At 34.5% G+C, this 12,587-nt stretch overlaps 1 pseudogene; it reads left to right on the top strand.

The window, feature by feature from the left end:
• Positions 1-4,607: 4,607 nt before the first annotated feature.
• LOC130245907 (ATP-sensitive inward rectifier potassium channel 1-like) lies at positions 4,608-6,009 on the top strand (annotated as a pseudogene).
• The last annotated feature ends 6,578 nt before the right edge of the window (positions 6,010-12,587 follow it).

Raw genomic sequence — 12,587 nt, 5'->3', positions numbered from 1 at the left:
CCTAAACCCAACCAATAGTGTTTTCAAAAGAAGTCATAGGAGAACAGTTTCATTCCTGGTCTTTTGATTAATTCAGTTATATTATCCTAAAGAAATGTAGATATATAAAAAAGGCAGTGAAATAGTGATTAAAGCACACAAAGACAATCATTTATTACTAAAAATAGCCTTGACGCAGAAGTTAAGTTTTGACAAACTGTGATACGCATTTTCTAGTCATGAGGCCCACGGCCTACTGAAGAATATTATAACATCACAACATACGTGTGTGTGTTTCTACTGACAATGCAAATGCTAAATAACAAAGGGATTTACCTCTTGTTTATGGAAAAGTATGAGTCAGATGTCATCAGTCAGGTTTCAGTTTTCATTAAAAAATCTCACACTTTGAACTTTTAGAGCAGTATTGAGTTCATTTCAAAACAAATACGAAAATAATAAGGCATGATTTCAACATTGTCTAGACAGCTACATGAATAACGTGTGTATTTCGATAGCTCAAGCAATGGAGTGTGAGGTTACTAATGTTTGCATGCCAGGGAATATAATGACTCATAAATATTAAAGTGTCTGTCAAATGCATAAAAAAACCCTTTATCCACAGACTAAAACATGATAGTGGCAGAACCCCAGCTAACAGGGAACATTCTCAGATCTTTAGCTCCCATTCTGCATGTTACAAAACAAAAGTACCACACAAAAATGCCTATTAAGATTTACAGTGGTGTTTTATTTTTGAGCTGATGTTATAAGTTCTTAAAGAACAACAATCCAGCAATGTTTTAGTTGCAGTTCCCACAGTTTTGGGGAAGTGATATATTTCATATCTGCATATATATTCACAGTAAATATTTGGGTCACACTTTATTTTAAGTTAGAATTCTCACTATTCATGACTTTTAATAAACTGCATATTTGCTGCTTATATTATGTATTGCTAGCAGTTGGGGATTAGGTAGGATTAGAGATGTAAATGAGATTAGGCTATGAACTTTATAGGTACTAAAACAGGCAGAATTTTATAAATAGGCAGGTAATAAGCCACTAGTTAGTATAGTGAGAATTGGTACATAAGTGTTACCATGATTTGGTTTCACATAATCAAAACCTTCAATTGGCAATAAAACAGAGGGTTTATCCAACACAATCTCACGGCAATTCGTAACTTTTTTTTAGTGGCTAATTCGTACGATCTAATTCGTACAATTTAGTACGATTTGCTCATCCTCCAATGACGGTTGGGTTTAGGGGCGGGGTTAGGTGCCACGCCTCCTTTTAAAAATCGTACATTTCGTACGAATGAACTCGTACGAATTAGTACGAATTAGCCACTAAACTGTCAAAACGTAAAATACTTACGTTTTCTCGTGAGGTCAGGCTGGTTTATCATGGATGCCCAATGCACAGCCATCCCCGCTGATGAATATGGATGCTTTCTGGGGCTACCAGCACATCGCGGCTCAAGTGTGTTGGTGTACTTCCATCTGGAGTATGCAAAGGAAAATGCACCTGCCAAAGTGTGTGTACACATAAACAAGAGATGAGTGTGTGCGGAGGAGGGAAACCTACAAAAGGAGAGACTCGAGACACCTGAAGGGAAAGTAGGGAGAAAGAAAGAAAGAGTTAGTGGAGTGTGAAACGGTTAAGAAGGGATACGGCTTATTAATCAGTAACACACACTTGTTCATTTCCAATTTCCTGCTTTGGCTCTTATAAAAATAAGAGTGGACGAAGGCTTCAGGAGCAGGAGAACCAGCGAGCGACTCAAGCTCTCTTCTCAGACTTCTCTAGCAGGTAAGCTGTTAAACAGCTACACATATTTACATTACGTTTAGTCATTTAGCACATGTTTTTGTTCAATTGAGGAGGCATTCAATGATTTAAGAAGAATATACACATATTTCAGTGTAAATCTCTACTCTTCTGATGGAGTCTGCATCACTGATATTCCTCCCAGAGCATTCTGGGAATGCCTGCATTTATTAGAGCCCTTATTTACTGTTGTAATTAAATACTGATAATTATTCAAGTGGAGTAAAATGATCATGAATCAAAGCCTTGTGGTGAATCAAGAGGCTGGAAACCCAATCAGGTGCAATTAATAAATTATTCAGGCACAATTGCTTGGATTTGTTAACTGCCTAAATCAGGGGTGTCCAAACTCGGTCCTGGAGGGCCGGTGTCCTGCAGATTTTAGCTCCAACTTGCCTCAACACACCTGCACGGATGTTCTAGAAAGCCTAGTAAGTGCTTGATTAGCTAGCCCAGGTGTGTCTGATTGGAGTTGGAACTAAACTTTGCAGGACACCGGCCCTCCAGGACCGAGCTTGGACATGCCTGGCCTAAATGGATCGTTCGGCGCCAAAAAAAGATCACTTGGAAGATATTTTTAAAAAAGCTGAAACCTTGTAACCATTCACTTCCATAGGAGGAAAAAAACATACTATGGAACTCAATGGTTACATGTTTACAGCATTTAAAAAATATCTTCCTTTGTGTTTAATAGAAGAAAGAAATTCATAAAGGTTTGAAACATGTAAATCATGACTGAAATTTTTGGGTGAACTGTTACTTTGAATATGAATGAAAAGTACCTCATCATTTACTCTCTTTTGTTGAACGAAAAAAAAAAGATATTTTGGTGAATGCTGGTTACTTGAATCAATTTTCATGGTATGAAAAAAACATCTAAACTATGGAAGTCAATGGGTACCCAGCATTTTTCCAAATATCTTGTTTTGTGTTTAACAGAAGACACTCAAATAAGATTTAACCAAGAGGTGGGAGAGTAAACTGATTACAAAATTTTGGGTCAACTATCCCTTTAAGCCTTACTGATTCAACTAGTTTGAACATGTGTGCACATTAAGGAAAAGGGATCTTTCTAATAATATTTTATAATGGGGAGTCTATCTGAATTATGCAAGGCAGGCTCGCTGAAAATGGCCCTATTTTATATTAAATGGTCTTAACTACTACTTACTTACATAAAAAAATAATACAATGTATTTACTGTGTTCAGAATGTATTGAAGAACACAGCTGGTGCTACTGATGTGGGATATGGGTAAGCTTAGGGATGGCTTTAAGGGTGGGTTAATGTGTAAGGGATTGTCAACAGTGTAATTAAATATGTAATTACAGAAATTACATGCAGGTATTTAATCAATCATAAGTACAATTTAATAACATGTATTTACACAAAAGGTACATTGTAAAAATGATTATTTTTAATGTAAGTACATTTTAGTTTAGGCCACTTAATTTAAAGTGGGACCCTGAAAATGCCTACACTCAAAAAATGTTTTATACTGCTTGTTCAAACTACTTATTTAACATGAGCTGAATCAACGCAATTCTTGAGTTTTTTTTGTGGACAAATTAATTTTTATGTTAAATCCACTTGAATTTGCAAAAATAATTGAGTTAACTTAATCAGTTTGTGTTGGGACAACATGAAGGAATTGTGTGGAAGTCAACATGTTTTACAGTGTATACAATATATAGATTATGCTGTTCCAGTAAAACACCAATGGTTTTTATTCCATGTCACCAGATAATGATTGAAGGGCACACTGTTGAAAAAAAAGACAAAAAGTCCTGATAACAAAAGTGTTACTTAAATAAGTTATCAGACTATCAGATTTTAACTAAAGTTATACAAAGTTTAACTTAATATTTTAGTCAGTTTGACTGAAGTAAGTTGAGATGACTAGAAAAGTTCATTTGATTATATTTTTAAAATAGTGCAGACAGTGTAGGGCTTTTTATAAATAAAACAAAAACCTGACACTAAAAGAAACTTCATGTCTAATAACAATCAGCTTGGTGATATAATATAATTTGTAATATATAATGTAGACACCTTCACGTATAATTTGTCTATTTTATCTCATTCATAACAATAGCAATTGTTTATTCATAAATACTCCAGTGTGTTGGATAACACATTCTCTGTCCTCATTTGAAACAATGTAACAAACAATTCGCGCACTGTAAAACTTGATCAACTGAAATGAGTGTAGTTAACTCAAAATGAACTGAAAGTTAACTCTACTCAATTGAAAAGAGTTTTGATCTCAGGGTTGAAGGTAATGAGTTAAATATCTCATTACTTCAACTTAAATGGAGTAAGTTCACAGCACTCGTATAGATGGTTTTTTAACTTTTTAAACTTTTTAAATAGTTTGTAGCAATCGGTTTCCTCAAACGGTTTAAGTTGCCTTACCCTGTTTTTATGTTTTACGGTACTCAGTTGGTTTGAGTTCTTTTAATTTTTGGGTTTAACTGTGCTCAAATTGCTTTATTTACTCAAATGGATTAAGTTCACAGTACTCATTAGGATTAGTTTTTGAACTTAAATGGTTTATTGCAATCGGTTTCCTAAAATGATTTGAGTTACCTTATTTTTTAGGCTTTTACAGTGCAGTAGCTCTGTTTCCATCCAAAGATGCACAACTTATGGCCTAACTAGAATACTGCATAAACATCAGAAAATAAAGCATTGTTTTAATCCACTTAGTTAAAGAAAGATCCAAATATTGACTTCCTGATAAACTGGCGCCAAATATCAAAATGAAAACTGACTAATATTGTTTCCTTCTCTTCACAGACTCTAAGATGCCTCGCTCCTTGAGAGAGTGGTTCAAAGATTACAGGTTAGAGCGACGCATTCGCAAAAACCGCCTGGTCACCAAGATGGCCGCTGCAACATCGAGTTTGGCAACGTGATGCACAGAAACCGCTTCGCCTACGTCCTCGACTTCTGGACCACCTTCGTGGAGACCCGATGGCGGTTCATCCTTTTGTATTTTGTGGCATCCTTCACCCTCAGCTGGTTCATCTTTGGACTCTTGTGGTACTGGTTAGCAAGAAGCAATGGTGACCTGTTGTGGCAGAATCCATCACCAGATCATAAACCATGTGCTTACAGTGTTAATGATTTGACTTATGCTTACCTCTACTCGTTGGAGTCCCAAGCCACTATTGGATATGGCAACTTATACGTCACTGACCAATGTCCTGCAGGTGTGGCTCTCATTACAATCCAGATGATCATAGGACTCTTTATCAGTATCTTCTGGTGTGGTATAGTTATGACCAAAATCACCCTTCCAAAAAGAGAGCCAAAACCATCACCTTCAGTGAATCCGCTGTCATTTGCCCCAAAAAAGGCAGTCTTTGCCTTCAAATCCGTGTTGCCAACCTGCGCAAGACCTTAATGATCGGCAGTCAGATTTATGGGAAGCTTCTGAGGACAACAGTCACTGGAGGTGAGACCAATATCCTGGACCAGGTCAGCATTGAATTCATGGTGGATGCTGGGAAGGACAATCTGTTTTTCGTGTGTCCTTTAACTCTGTACCACATCATTGACAAAAGCAGCCCATTTTTCGACATGGCTATGGACACTTTGCATCAGCAAGACTTTGAGCTTGTGGTTTTCCTTGATGGTATGGCTGAATCCACCAGCTCCTCCTGCCAGGTCAGGACTTCATACATCCCTCAGGAGATCATGTGGGGCTATGACTTTCTCCCGATCATCTCCCGCGGCAAAGAGGGAAAATACAGAGTGGACTTTTCCAACTTTGCTAAAGTGGTGCCTGTTCCTACCGCACATTGCTCCCGCTGTTACCACAATGAGCCTGGAAACCATCTCCATCTCAAGGGCATTGACAACAAGAGTTTTGAGGTGATTGACATGGAGCTTCCCAACAGCACCAACATGTAATGCTATTTGACTGACTGGTCAACATCTTGCACTATGCTGGAAACATTGAATACTATGTCACTATCCCAGTTTCACTCCTTAGCCCTTCCCGTTACTCCTTGTTTTGCGCATTCACGTTAAGCCACAGGGATGTCCCAATTCTCTTTCGCTTCAAATTGGGCTAAGGGGAAGAGACAGATAGCTCTTGAAATGGAGACTTTTCAGGACCACACTAGAAATCAAAGGGTACGGAAATTTCCCAGAAAAGAACAGCTACAACAGCAACATGGCTGCACACATCAGGAGATTCACAAATTTAAGTATTGTTTGGCGTTATTAATAATTATAAAAATTTAATGATAGAATGTTTTTAGGGACTGAGCCTAATGCTTTATGTCTTTCATTGTGGTGATGAGAGGCAAGAGGAGCGTTTCAATCTCTTGATTGGTACTTGAATACTAACACTGCAGGATTTCATTTCTTTAATCACGTGTTGCTTTACTCTTCACAAAAACTCTTTCTTTTTTTGTCTCTTTCACCTGACAAAGTTTGAAAGTGTGAATTGTGGAGTGAAACTATGGTTCTGTTCTTCTGTTATGTACTGTAGACATTGATTTGGATTCAGTATTTGAGTATTAAATGGAAATTCAATAATGAGAGATTTATTTATTTAATCTCAGATTCCAGCACTCTATTGTGCTCTGAAACACTCTGGGATGTTGTTTCTTTTAACATTTGTATATTTCTTGTAAATTTGCATAAGTGAATCTGTAAATATAATTTGTACTTTATTTGTAAATAAAAAATGAAAATACAAAAGGAATCATGTTTAATGTTTTTTTTTTTTTTGAAATGACATCTCCAGCAACTACAGCAGTCATAATATATATAATACACAAGGGTGAAGGGAGAAGAGGCGGTATGAGTGCTGTTATTTGCAGAAAATTACACATGGCTATCAGCCAAATAAGTAAATAAATAAGTAAACATATATATATATATATATATACTCTTCAAATAACAGCACTCATACAGCCTCTTCACCCTTTCCCTCTTGTGTTTTACTCTGCCCACATACAGCAACAAGTAGAGGACATTATATATATATATATATATATATATATATATATATATATATATATATATATATATATATATATATATGTATATATATATATATATATATATATATATGTGTATATATATATATATATATTTGTTTAATATAAATATTTTCTTTTACATTATGGGGAGCTGTCTATGTTTTTAAATATAGAATAAATATTCTCTATAACTCTTTAACTATTCTATATCTGTAATGGTAACACTTCAGTTTAGCTAGTTCCTACACTAAATTAAAACACAAATGAATCAACACTCATCAGATTTATTGTGTAATTTAATGTGTAATCAGATGTGTTCATGGTGGTTTATGATCAGTCAGATGAAACATAATGTAGTCTTCACCCTAAAATTGATTCATAAACAGCAGTTATGTTGATATCAGAAGCAGATTTTCCAATTGGTCGTCTGTTTGCATGTTCGATTAATAAAAGTATTTTTATGTGATCATATAAATGCAGCATAACCCATGTTTAGTTCACCACCACAGAGGTTTAGAGTACCCCCATTTTAACTAATTAAACTGATTCATTGGCCCATTGAGAGTTATGTGGGGTTATGTTATTTTTTTCGCAAGAAGAAGAAATATTTGGCAAAGAAATATTTGGCATGTGATCGTAGAGGAATAGAAAATAAAGATCGAAGCTGTAGCATACAAGTATAATGATGGGAAGTTTGGATCATGTGAATACAATTTAGAAAATGACAAACTGATTCTCTATCACATAATTGACATACACTCAATTGGTGGCACCTAGAATGAGATTATAAAAGACAATACCTTTTATTTTATTAGCATGTTTTTTTTTTTACAACCGTTTTGAAATGAATATACAATGCCAAATTACATTAATAATAATAATAATATCTCATTTAAAGTAAATTAAATAATACATTAAATATTTTATCTTCATAAACATATATTTTACTCTCAAGCTGGCAGATGAATGCAGAAAATTAATGCAACGTGCTAATATTACAATAAATGTTTATCAGGCTTATATGGTTCAACAAAGTAGTTGTTGATCATTTTTGTGTTTCTTAACCACATTCCTGGAGGAGCACCAGCTCTGCACATTTCCATGTCTTCTTAAAGGTACTGTAAGTAAGTTTTTGACTCTTCTAAAGCATAAAATACCATAATATGTTGGCAGATATTTCAGAAACATGCTCAGTGAACATTCTTGTTTATCTGAAAAGCAATGATGAAGTCATATATTCGGCTTTGAAAATATGCATGTGCCTGAACGGCTGTCTTTGTTTTGGTAATTTTAACCTGCCAGATTAGCCTATTATATTTCAGTATCCCAAATTGCCTTGGTGGAAAACAGCGTATTTATTTAATTAATTAATTCATTCAGAAAGGCTCTGAAAGCATGCGCACTTGACTGAAATGTGACTTCTGGTGGACAGTAGCAGACTCTGAAATGAGACGCAGATTCAGATTTCCACATGAGGTTATTAATTAGCAAATAATATAAATATTACGAGCGTAAACATTAGGTGAGCAGGTTACAAGGTTACATTGTAACCGCGTGTCCTAACAACACGCCACGTGACGAGATTTGCAGTGATGAGCAATTTGGCTGCAAACACCAGACGAAACATGACAGAAATTTAAATACAGCCATTCAGAAGCAATAATAATAAGAAGAAAAATAATAATAAAATAAAGAATAATTTATTTAATACATATTAACCATCCTTACATTATTAAATGCACATGCTGAATCACTGGTGTGTCTAAAGTTCAAATTCTAAGGGTTTATTTTATTTTCAAGATCTGAGCTGAACTATCTGCTGCTGCTTTCAGTATATGGCAATAAATGTCATGCAAAATGGCATTCAAACTCACATTATTAGCATTTAACACCGAATAAAGCACATGAGGTGTACATGAGGTGATCATTGTCAGTTTTCTGATTTTCACCTGTGAGAAACAGAAGCCGTTTCTAATAAATCAATTCGAGGTGTTGGTTAGGATTAAAACTCCTTTTGATATGGAAATATTCCTTCTATCGGGTGCCGTTGCTCCTGTCCTCAATCTGGCAACCTGCGTTTGTTTTGATCCCAGAGTGCAATACCAAGTTCAACCACTAGGTGTCAAACTTACACACTGCACCTTTAACCGAACACACCTGATTCAGATCAACAGCTAATTAACAGAGACTCAAAGACGAATGGCTCTGACAGAGCAAGGAGACGTCCAAAACATGCACTGCTAGTAGTCTTCCAGGAACGTGGCTGAGAAACACCGATTTAAGATATCATTTGATGCTATAAAATGTGTAGTTTTATTTATACTGTATGCACAATAAAAACAAAACACTGCTTTGCCAAAAAAACAAAAACAAAAAAACAAGTATGACGTGCTTTCATTAATCTGCAATTGTAAATAATAATAATAGTATTATTATTCCCCCATTTCCCATACCTCTCTCTCTGCAGACTTACCTTCATTGGAGTGCAGAGGTAGCTGTGGTGTGTCATGTTAGGGCAGCTGCGCTCTGTTCTGACTCCAGCTCTGATGTGCTCATCTCAGCCTTCACACAGCACCTCCTTACCTCTCTCTCCTGGAGGATGTGAATGAGCGAGAGAACGAGAGAGAGAGAGAGAGAGAGAGAGAGAGAGAGGGGGAGGGATGTGAAACTGAGCATGAGAGGATGTTTTCTCCCCCACAGTCCCCTCAGTTGGATTACCCAGACTGATGTTTACCCAACTTCATATCTGTTTGAGTGCATACATTTGAATTGAAATATTGTGACCTGGAAAGCAAGGACAACACAAGGGTAGAGTCTATTAAATAATAAAGACAAAGCATACCAACAATAACAACTAGGACATGATGACAGAATGAAAGCAAGAATGAAAAAGCCTCTATAAAGTCACTAATTTGTTTGATTCTGGCGACTAAATGTGGAAGAAAAAGCCTTCGAGTTTATTTCTGTCTTTATTTAGTCACTTCAGACATGTAAAACACTAGAAACAGAGCTAAGGGTATGTTTATACAACACTGTACTTAAAATAAAAGGATTTTTGTGTGCTTAGTGTTTTTTTAAAGGTGTTCATACAGATATACTGTAGTTAACTCTGGTAAAATTTGGCACGTACACTGAAAAAAATTATGTCTGCAAAACTGTTGCAAACAATTTAATTGGGTTGAATTTAAACAAATTAAATTTAATAATGTTTAACTTAATTCGTTTGCTTAAATTCAGCCCAAATAAATTGTTTACAACTCCTTAACTTAAAAAAATTTAGTTAATCAAAGGAATCATCTTTGAATTATTTTTTTCAGTGTATATGTCTAAAAACATTGCATTATGCAAGCCAATAGTCAGTCAATGTCTAAGTCTAATGGTGGGATAACTGCCTCACATGATAAATATGCAGAGAGAAGGCTTAAAGACAAAAACTAAATTAAGAAATATAAAAAATGCACACGCTTTAGGTTTTGATAGTGTATAACTATAGGGATCTGGCTCTCCAAGGATTTAATTAACATTATACTGTAAGACAATCATTGAAACAGCAGAATGTAAATGAGTTAAGACCTCCTGCTAGAGTTAAATATAGTCAGCTGAATGGTTTTTTTCTCTCTACTTTTACTTTATGAAAGTGTCAGCTGCAATGGTGCCTCAATTATCAATGCATGGAGTATTAACAACTCCAGAAAATGATTTGCTGATACCCGCTAGCGCACTATGTAGTCTGTCTGCACAGAGGTTGAGATAACGCTCACTGACCATGTGGAGTCAGAAAACTCTAGAGGTGTTACAGCAGTGAATCACAGCATGGTTAAATGCCTAATTTTATTTCACTTTATGTTTCAGGAGCACAGCATGATTATCCATCAATAAAACTGATGTTAAATATGTGTGATTAAAAAGAAATCAATAATACATCTGATAAATGTTTAAAATAGTGTACAAGTGGAAAAGACTTAATACTGGAAACATATATAAAAAAAAACACGAAACCTCAAATTATTAAGGTGATCGTCAATTGCACCAACACAATCTCACGGCAATTCGTAACTTACTTAGTGGCTAATTCGTACGAATTCCTACAATCTAATTTGTACGATTTAGTACGATTTGCTCATCCCCCAATAACGGTTGGGTTTAGGGGTGGGGTTAGGTGCCACGCCTCCTTTTTAAAATCGTACAATTTCGTACAACTGAACTGAATTAGCCACTAAACTGACAAAACGTAAAATACTTACGTTTTCTCGTGAGATCAGGCTGATTGCACCTAGACATGTTTTAAAGATTGACTGATTTAATCTGCAAGTTAAAATACTATGTCTCATTTAGCCATCTATGTCTCACCTAATCCTAAAACCTCTCCTTCATAAAATGTTCACAGTATTTCCTAATATAGTTTATTATTTTATGATATTATTTTAGTATTTTTAAATATTTAAATAGCCTTATTTTTGTTTTTTATCTGAAATAAAAAGACCTACATTTTTAAAAAACAATTCTGAGGTCAATAGAAATATATATGGACTGTCATCATCACAAAGACAAATTAGTGATTAAAAAAGGCATCTCTGTTAAGCAATATTTTAAAAGGAATTTTTAATTCACTTCATTTAAACTTCAACTATTATCATGCTATATATATTCAATATATATTAAACTATAAATATGTTATTTTTTGTAAATTAAGTTAAACTCAAAAACCAAAATGTTTTAGTAATCTGAAATGTCTAATAATGTACATATTTATCAGTTAATATTTATTTTTTTTAATACTTTTTTAATTGATTTAAGTTTTAGTTAACTCTAATAACCCTGAAACGGATGCTAAACATTACACGTGTGTAAAATAACAATGACCTTGTCTTTGTCTTGAAAAATAGGACTAAAGACAACATCAACAGGAAGATTTGCTTCATATTTGATGTTAAAACATGTTTTTGGGACATTTTGTAAACTGATTTTTCCTCCTCAAAAGAAAATTATCCATATTTGATGTTATAACATACCCTTGACCCACTGTTTAGGGTTTTTGTCAGAGGATTAGTTGCAGAAGTTTGTCATGGTTGTTTGTGCTTTAACATTTTGCTTCTGGACTCTTCCATTTGTTTGTTGTAGAATAAAAACACATTTTAGGCTCTACTGATTGTAATTGAAATTACCAAATCATGTACTGGTTGCAGCTGGAAGGGCATCCACTGCGTAAAACATATGCTGGAATAGTTGGTTCATTTCACTGTGGCGACCCCTGATAAATAAGGGACTAAGCTGAAGGAAATTAAATGAATGAATGAATGTTTTAAGTTAACAATCTTTACAATAGAAAGATTACTTATTTGTCTGTATTTTTCAGTTTTTAAAGTCAGCAAGATATTTACATTGACAGTATGCAAATTATCTGTCTCTATATATATTTCACGACATCAAATCTGACTTAATAATGATTTCTGGTCTTATTTTTAATTATTCAGGGTATATTACTTTAAAGACATATTAAATACATTTTGCAACAAATAAAATAAGTAAATAATCAAATAGTATATAATAATTATTAATCAAAGGAGCCAACAGTCTAAAAACAACACAAAGAAAAATGTCAATTAAAAAGATATTAAAGTACACAAAGTCAAATCATTCATCACTAAAATAGCCTTAACATAACAGTTTGAACAGTTTGACATAAACTATATTTATTTTTCTATCGAGATGCATTAAGGGAAAAGTAAATACATAACAAGGCCCATTGAAGAATATTACACCAACTTAATACAC

Source organism: Danio aesculapii, chromosome 18 (assembly GCF_903798145.1).
Source record: "Danio aesculapii chromosome 18, fDanAes4.1, whole genome shotgun sequence".
Classification (NCBI taxonomy): Eukaryota; Metazoa; Chordata; class Actinopteri; order Cypriniformes; family Danionidae; genus Danio; species Danio aesculapii.
The sequence above is the reverse complement of the archived record's forward strand: the minus strand, read 5'-3'. Positions and strand labels throughout refer to the sequence as shown.